Consider the following 8,074-nt stretch of genomic DNA (forward strand, 5'->3'; position numbering starts at 1 on the left):
AGGGGTGGGCTGTTCTTCATGAGCGCACAAAACTAGACGGGCTAGGCTCACTTACAGTCCCCTGTGGCTTTCCTCACCTTCTGCCTGGCTCGGTTTCCGGGCCGGAGGGATAATGCAGGGCCCCCCAACCCCCACTGACCCTGCTGGCCTCCGGCCTGGAACACCGCAACATCCCTTTACCACCAAACTGACACCTGTCATACGCTTCAGGGGACGGTGGGGGTCAGGGGGGTCAGACAACTATCGAAACCAGATCGTGAGCCCACAGTGTAGACACTGCCGACTTCCGTAACTGCGCAGAGCCTTTCCACCCCGCTGACCACCATCTGCCACAGAGAGGCCAGAGCATGGTACTTGCTCCCGTGATGTGACGCTAGCATTGAGGACATTATTGAGAACTTTCCCTTGAGCCTTGTCGTTGATATCTTTAGTTGTTGTTTACAAGGCCTGGGCCAGCGGCAGACTGCTGGAAGCAGCCATAAATGACTGGGTTGATGACTGTATAAGGTGCTGTTTGGGGTTAGCAGAAAAGGTGGAAGGAACTGAGGCAATGAAATTGTTTTCCTGTGGTTTGTAAATTGATTCTCGTATCCATTCTGTAAAGAGAAGTCCTGAGAGCAAGGCTCACTGAGATATGTAGATAGTCTTAACATGTACCCAGGGTACCAGGCACTGTACTAAGGGCTTGGCATACATGATTTCCCTTAATCCTTACAACACTCCTAGTAATGGCCCCATTAGGGGAAACTGAGTCACACACCAATCAAGCATCTTGCCCAAAGCCACTGAGCTGCTAAATGGTAGAGGGGAGATTTGAATCCAGGACTTTTTGATGTCAGAGCTTGATCTCTCGATCCTGACACTGCCTCACCTGTCTCTATGTTGAAGGGCATCTCTCATTGAAAAATAATGGATCTATTGATTTAAGAACTTTTACTCAAGTCACAATTCCTGTGCTTCACAAGGGCAGAGGCAGTCCTCTAATTTGTATCTCTACAGGGCTATGTGGAAACAGATGCTCAGCCAGGCCAAGTAGCTCCCCCAAAGTCACCTGGTCTTAAGTGGAAGACCTAGGATTTGAACTAGAAACTTCCTGGCTCTGCACAGCTCCTTTACCACCATCTCGGGGATCTGGCTCCTGTTTGCTTGGGAAGGAAGGAGGATCAAAAGGTGTGTTTTCCCAGCTGTCCGCCTGTAGCAACCCCTTCCCCATCTCCTTAATCCATCCCACTGCTCTACTAGGCTCCCCTACTCTACAGTTTCATCTCCCTCAGGGAGGTGGGGCTAGCTGGTGATCAGAACAGCCTCAAGTTCAGGGTGGAGCATAGACAAGGCCTTGTAGAGAGGAGGAAGAGGCAACATCTGCATGGTTTCTACTCTTTTTGGACAGAACAGCTCTTTGGGCTGTTGTATTTGGGGCACTCTCTATGGTAAGTCTTGGGTTCTCTTCTCGGGCTATATAGCTGGTGGAAGAAGAACACCAAGAATGACAAATAATATTGCATAAGTGCGTTAGAGACTAGAAAGGGGCCATCAAGTTTGAAAATGTAGATAATGTAATTTATTTATTTGTTTATTCATTCATTCATTTTTCCAAATTGAGCCCTCTTGAGACTACCTCTTTTGGGGTATGCTATAACCACAGATCCAGAAAAATCAGAGATACAATTTATTGGAGGCAATACGTCATGAACACATTGGGACGGATGGATGGAAATGTTGCTTTAGAGCAATGTGTTGGTCGTGATTTTGCACAGCACATTGAACTACGCATGGCTAGTGAAGGACAGCACATTAGACATGTCATGGAATGTCATTGAACACATCATGTGTTGAAGGATCAATAAGGCCTTTAGTTTGGTATAGTTACCTGTGTTACTCTGTGGCCACCCCATATAACAGACTGAACAAAGGAAGGTGGCTTTAGAGCTCAGAGCCCAATCCCCTGTGAGCCCACAGGAGAGTTATTTCCACCTTGAGGTCTGTGGCTTCCTATTTGCCTGCCCTGAGGTCTGTTCATAACTACTTTTCTTCCCGGTGTCATGAGGTCAAAATACATGGTGTCATGGGATCAAAAGGTGGTCCATACATGAGCAAGATGGAGTCTATACAAGATGGTTCCCAGAGTACAAAATCTTACCTAAGCCCCACGACCCCTCTAGCCACCAACATTCCAGAAGAAGAGTAGAGAGGGATGTATTTGATATCCTTGGAAATAGGTGAAAGCCTGTCCCAGAAAAACACTCCTGTCTGCCTGCCAAGTGACTGTCATCCCCATAATTAGTCATTCTTGTTAGTGGTTCCCAAAATCTCTGGATCACATGCAGAAATTTAAGGGTCAGGATGGGATTCAGCCACTGACTTCTTAGTTTAATATTAGAGAAAGAATGAGTAGAATAAGGAGCATCAAACTAGCCTAGGTTCTGGAGACCTGGGTCCCATTCTGGGAGTCTTAGAGACCAGTGGTGATGGGGTAGGGAGTGCATTAGCACCTGTGCTCAGGGGGTCTGAAAGGAACAAATTGAAAATCCTGCCCCTAATGCTTCTCACCCAGGACAGTGATGAAACAAACACCCTATTCCCAAGGCAATCTGGAGTTGTTTTTGATTAGATCCCTTAGCAAAAAGGACTCAAAGTAATGGGGATATAGGATGGGCAACTTTTGAGTCTGATGGGTGGAAAAAGGATGTAGGTGAGTTTATGAGAGAGACTAGGAGTCTAACAGGTCACCCTGGGAGGTCCTACGGATGGAGACACTGTGGTGGTGGTCCTTTAGAGAGCTTAGTGATGCATGTGTGTGTGCACATGTGTGTGTGCATATGTGTAGGGGAACCTCAGAGAAGGAGGGGTGAGATAATTGAGTTTCACAGCAGGGGTGGGAAGCAGAAAAGAAGGAAGGCTAAAGAGAGAAAAGACCCTAGAGTTCATGGAACCTGTGTTGCCACCACCTGTGGGTGAACAGGTGGGGCCTGTGGGAAGGTGAAGTCCTGGAGACTGGGATAAGAGGTCGGATCGGTTTTAAGACCCTAATAACAAGAAATGAGTCAGTGCTGGGTTGGAACCCAGGATATCTAAGGTCTTACACCCACTTGTCACCAATAGCTATTTGGTCTTGACAAGACCCTTGTCCTCTCTGGGCCTGACAAAGGCATTTTTATTGGGATGGTTTCATGGTTTCTTCTTCAGACACATTCTTGAGAGAAAGCAGGACACAGAGGTTCTGGAGTACAAGGGGTTCAAATGGCCATGGAGGACACATGACTTTTCACATTGCCACCCAGGCTCAGCCACCACCATGGAGTAATTTCATGAGGGAAATGATCAGGGGATTACTTATGTTCATGTATAGTTTGAAATTCCTATTTGACATTATAGAAGCTGTTGAATATACAGGTCTGGATATCAAGGAGACATTGGGGTGTAGATATGAATTTGAGAGTTGTCAGATAATAGCTGGTATCTAAAGCCAAAAGTTTGAACCTCCAGTCTCTGGTTATCACAGAGCAGCCTGTAGCAGACTAACTCTTGTGCTGATAATAATGATAACTCTGGAGGCGTGGGAGAATGACCTAACGCAAACACCTACTGGAAGAGATTCAATCCTTGAGAGAAGGGAAACACACTGAATGGGACCCACATTTATACAAGTGTTTTGCTGAGGGTACTCACTGGCCCGCACAATGCACAGTGGAAGAACTCAAGCAGAGTTCTTACTGAGCTAAGGCTTTTAGAGAAGCTGGAAATTGAGGATAAAAGTGGGAGTCGTAGGGCAGAGAGCCTCTTTTTATAATCTGTATATAAACTCTTTTCAAATCCTTGCCCGACTCCTTAACTGTCCTTGTGGGCTCAAAACTCCAAGGTGCCTCAGTGAAATCAACAACTGGAAGACTGAAAGAACTGAGCAGAAATTTCAGCTTCCTATCACACTCAAGTTAGTGGGGCTTTGGTTTCAGACTTTCCATAGAAACTCCAGGAAGCCCACATTTTGGAAGTAAAGATATATCCAATGACTAAGGGATTCACTCCATAACTAAGGAAAAAAACAGAAATAAACCTACCAAAACAGATCCTAAAATTAAGCCATTTTAGGATTAAGATGATCTGCTGGTAATTTAACAGCTTGTTAGAATAGCACACAACACTCTTCAAAGGAAGATAACCAAATCTAGAGCTTAACAACAAATCATTCATAATGTCCAACATACAATCCAGGATTACAAGGAATTTTTAAAAATAGAAAGATGTAACCCATAGTCAAAGAAAAATCAATCAACACAAGCAGACACAGATATAACATAGATGCTGGAAATGAGGACAAGGACTTTAAAATAAATGTGGTAAGTTTTTTTTGAAGAACCAATAGGAATAATGGACTAATTGGTAACGAGATGGGAAATTTCAGGAGAAATATGAAAACTCTAAAAAAGAACCAAATGGAAACCCTGGAACTGGATTATACAATCCATGCAAGAAAAAATTTAGAAAATTGGATTCAACCATGTCCTTGAAGACCAGTCAATAGCTAAATGAAGCACCCAGAGAAAAAGATATTGGGGGAAAAAAAAAAATAGAGCTTCAACAACCTGTATCAAAAAGTGTGCCTTTCAAGTAGCTGGAATTCCAGAAGGAGAAGAGACAATAGGACAGAAAAATACTTGAAGAAATAGTAGCCAACATTTTCTAAGTTTCCTCAAAAGCAGCAACCCACAAATCCATGAAGAGCAGTGAATCCTAAGCAAGAATTTTGGAACACTGAAAAAAAAATTGAACTATATTTCAAAAAAAGATTAAAAAGTACTAGAGATACACATGTTAAACTACTAAACCAGTGTACCAAAGATGGGGGGGGATCCTAAAAATAGTATGAGAAAAAAAGATGCACCACAATAGGAATGATGGCTGACTCCTCATCAGAAAAATAATTACTAGACGATGAATGAATCTTGAATGTCTTGAAAGGAAAAACCCTGTCAACCTAAAATTCTATATCCTGCAAAAATATATCTCAAAAATGAATATGAAATAAAGGCATTTTCCAATAAGCAAAGGCTGAGAGAATTTCTTGCCAGCAAGACCTACACAAGGAAAGACAGTCAAGGAAGTCCTTCAGGCTGAGAGGAAATGATACCAGAATGGAAATGATATCATGTAGAAAGGGAGGAAGAACACTGGGTGGGTAAGTATGTGGGTGCCAGTAACCGAGACAACCGTTAAGTCAACAACAGGGGTGGGAACAGAGGATTTAGGGTTAAAAGTCAAGAGTTGGGTTTTGGCCTTGTTTCACTGTGTCTAAATAGAGCTGTTGATCAGGCAGCTGCACAGATGAATCTGAAGGTCAGGGGCAAGTGGATGGGGCCAGGGTGTCCATGGAGACATGATCAGGATGCAGGTGGTGCTCCACACCTTGTCTGTGAGCCCACTGAGGATGAAAGGAGGTATGAGAATTAAGCCCTGGATTCTCTGAAGTTTAAGGGTCAGAAAGATGAGATGAGTGGCAACTAGTAAGTGTTGGATCGAGTGGAAGTGACCAGTGGAATAGGACAACCAAGGGATAGCATTGCCCCTGAGACCAGGGTTCCGGGAGGACAGAAGGACTGTCTGTGTCAAATGCTGCTGGTGACTGAGAAAAGGGAGGATAGACTGACCGACCATGGGATGAATGATGTGGAGTGAGCTGGGGGCCCAGGGAGACCCGTTTCTGTGGGTGGTAGAGTGGGCCTAGAGAGAAGGGCCACTGAGGAAGTGGAGACAGAGCAGAGTAGCATTTTGTGGGAATTTTGCCATACAAAGGAGCAGCTGCGAGGTGGAAGCTGGAGTGGGGGGTGGGGTCAAGAGAATGTTTTTAGATGGGGCTGAAGCAGCAGGTTGAAGTCTGAGAAGAAGGATGCAGCCAAGAAGGGAACAGGGGGGTGTCAGGGAGACAGAGGGGTGTTCAGGAGGAGATGGAGGGATGAAGGAGGGGATGAAGGCTGGGGCCCAGAAGGAAAAGTTTCCGGAGAGAGGCACAGAGAGCTCAGGACTACGGAAGGGAGAGAGGGCGGGGAGCAACGTGATTGGGCCTTGAAGTTGGTCGCTTTGGTGCTGACAGCAGTGAAAGGTTTCTTCTGGTTGCCTCTGTCTCTCCTGTGATTGAAGGACAGTCATCAGCTAGAGTGGAAGTGGGGGGGGGGGGGTTGGCCCGGGCATTGGAGAAGGGTGTGAAAGGCATCAAATAGAGATTTGGGGGTGTGGGAGAAGAATGGACAGGCCAGATGGAGGCCTGTTGGAGGCCCCAGTAGTGCAAGTGAGACTGTACTCCCACATTGGCTAGCCTGTATTATTTTGTAAAAAGAGTCACAAGCGCTTCCTGGGGGAGAACTCTTATTTCTGCCCTAATGACATCAGGCTTGGCCAGGACACTTGCACTCATCAGGGAACTGGGAGGGGAAGCAGGAGCTCTGTGCCATCAGGTGCCTCCACTATGTTCTCTTTTCTCTCTGCCTCCAGCCTGGCCCCATCCCAGACAGAGGCCGCCCGGATAATCCGGATGCCGGAGCGGGGGCAACGGGGGAGAGCCGCCCGTGGTGCACCTGTTCTCTCCTAGTGAAGAACGAGCCTTTGTGGCCTGAGTCCCCTGAGGTCTGAGGGTTGTTTGTTACCAGAGTGTGGCCAATGCTGACTGATACAGTTGGTCGTGGGCTTCTCTCCAACTCCGTTCCCTGTCTGAGGGTGGGAGCAGAGAGGATGGACACTGGATTTACCCAGCCCTGGGACTTCTCTAGAGAGGCATGAGAGAAGGGGCAGGGGATAAGGACAACATGCAGTGGCTGTGTTTCATGAGGCTGAGGCTGGGTGAGAAGGGAAGGAAGGGAGATGCCAGATTCAGCCCAAGGTTCCTTACTCTACTTATAGTTGCCGGAGGGCTGGCAGAGACAATCGGGAGGAAATCTTTCCTTCTCATGTCCCTGAGGAGAATTGTCCCTGTGCCCAGTTGGAACTTCTGGCAACATGGACAGTCATCGAGCCTTCTCTTCGCAAGGGCTCATTTTAATTTTCCTTCCAGCAGAGCCTCTGCTGCAGCCATTTCTGTCACTCACTTTTGTTTTGTCCTTTTCAGCTTGAAGATTAGAGATGGAGAGAAAGAGAGAGAGAGGGAGAGAGAGCACATGCTCCCTCTCCATTTTCCCTGTGTTTGCTACCTGCCCCTAAGCCGTAGGGCTTTCTGCTTGGGTGAGGAGGGCCCTGTGTGGTCTGCTCATCCCCTCCGCGACCTGAGCCTGGCTCTTCAGGCACACATGTTGGAAGGTGGGCAGCTGGGAACCCAGTCTGGCTGACCCCAAGCCCATTTCCCTGCTCTGGACCTAGTAGTAGCAAGGGGCTTGAAGGTTCCCCAGACTCGTGACCCCTTCCCCTTGTTAGAGAAGTCAGGGGAGCCTGCAGCCCTGACTCTGCCCGCAGACACATCTGGAAGTCCAGGTACCAGCCCCCAGGCCCTCTGCCCTGCCCGCCCCGGGGAGCAGAGTTCGTCTTCCTGGATGATTCTCCCAGCCACCCACCCTTCTGGCCAAGGACACTGGACAAGAGCCCACACGTTCCATGCTCCTCCTCAGCCTCCGCTTGGGCACCAGTGCTTAAAAGAGGCCACAGGACGAAGGATAGGAATGTCCAGACAGGCCCCATTTCCCAGGATCGCAGGGTGCGTGCCCCGGCAAGGCCAAGCAACCCCCTTGGCCAGGCATTTCTTCCACAGGAATCCAGTCTCCCTCCAGGCAGACTCTATGGACTTGCCTGGCACCTTCATCCGCCCTTAGCCAAGCTCCCACTGAAGGCAGGGGCCTGGAGGGGCGACCCCGCAGCAGGGCGGGAGGGAAGGGCAGGCAGGAAGAGCAAGGTTGTGTGTTCCAGAGGGAAAGCTGGCTCTCGGGGAGGGAACCCATGCCCAAGGTCGCACGACTGGTTGGGGACAAACCAGCCCATGGCCTCATGACGACAGGTCCGGTGCCCCCTTTGCTATCTCTCAGTCCCGGGCGAGGGTCACTGTGCACCCAGGGTGGTGCTGGCTAGCCGCCTCAGCCAGGCCGCCCTGGATCTGCAA

The sequence above is a fragment of the Lutra lutra genome, chromosome 12 (assembly GCF_902655055.1).
Source record: "Lutra lutra chromosome 12, mLutLut1.2, whole genome shotgun sequence".
In the NCBI taxonomy this organism is placed as follows: Eukaryota; Metazoa; Chordata; class Mammalia; order Carnivora; family Mustelidae; genus Lutra; species Lutra lutra.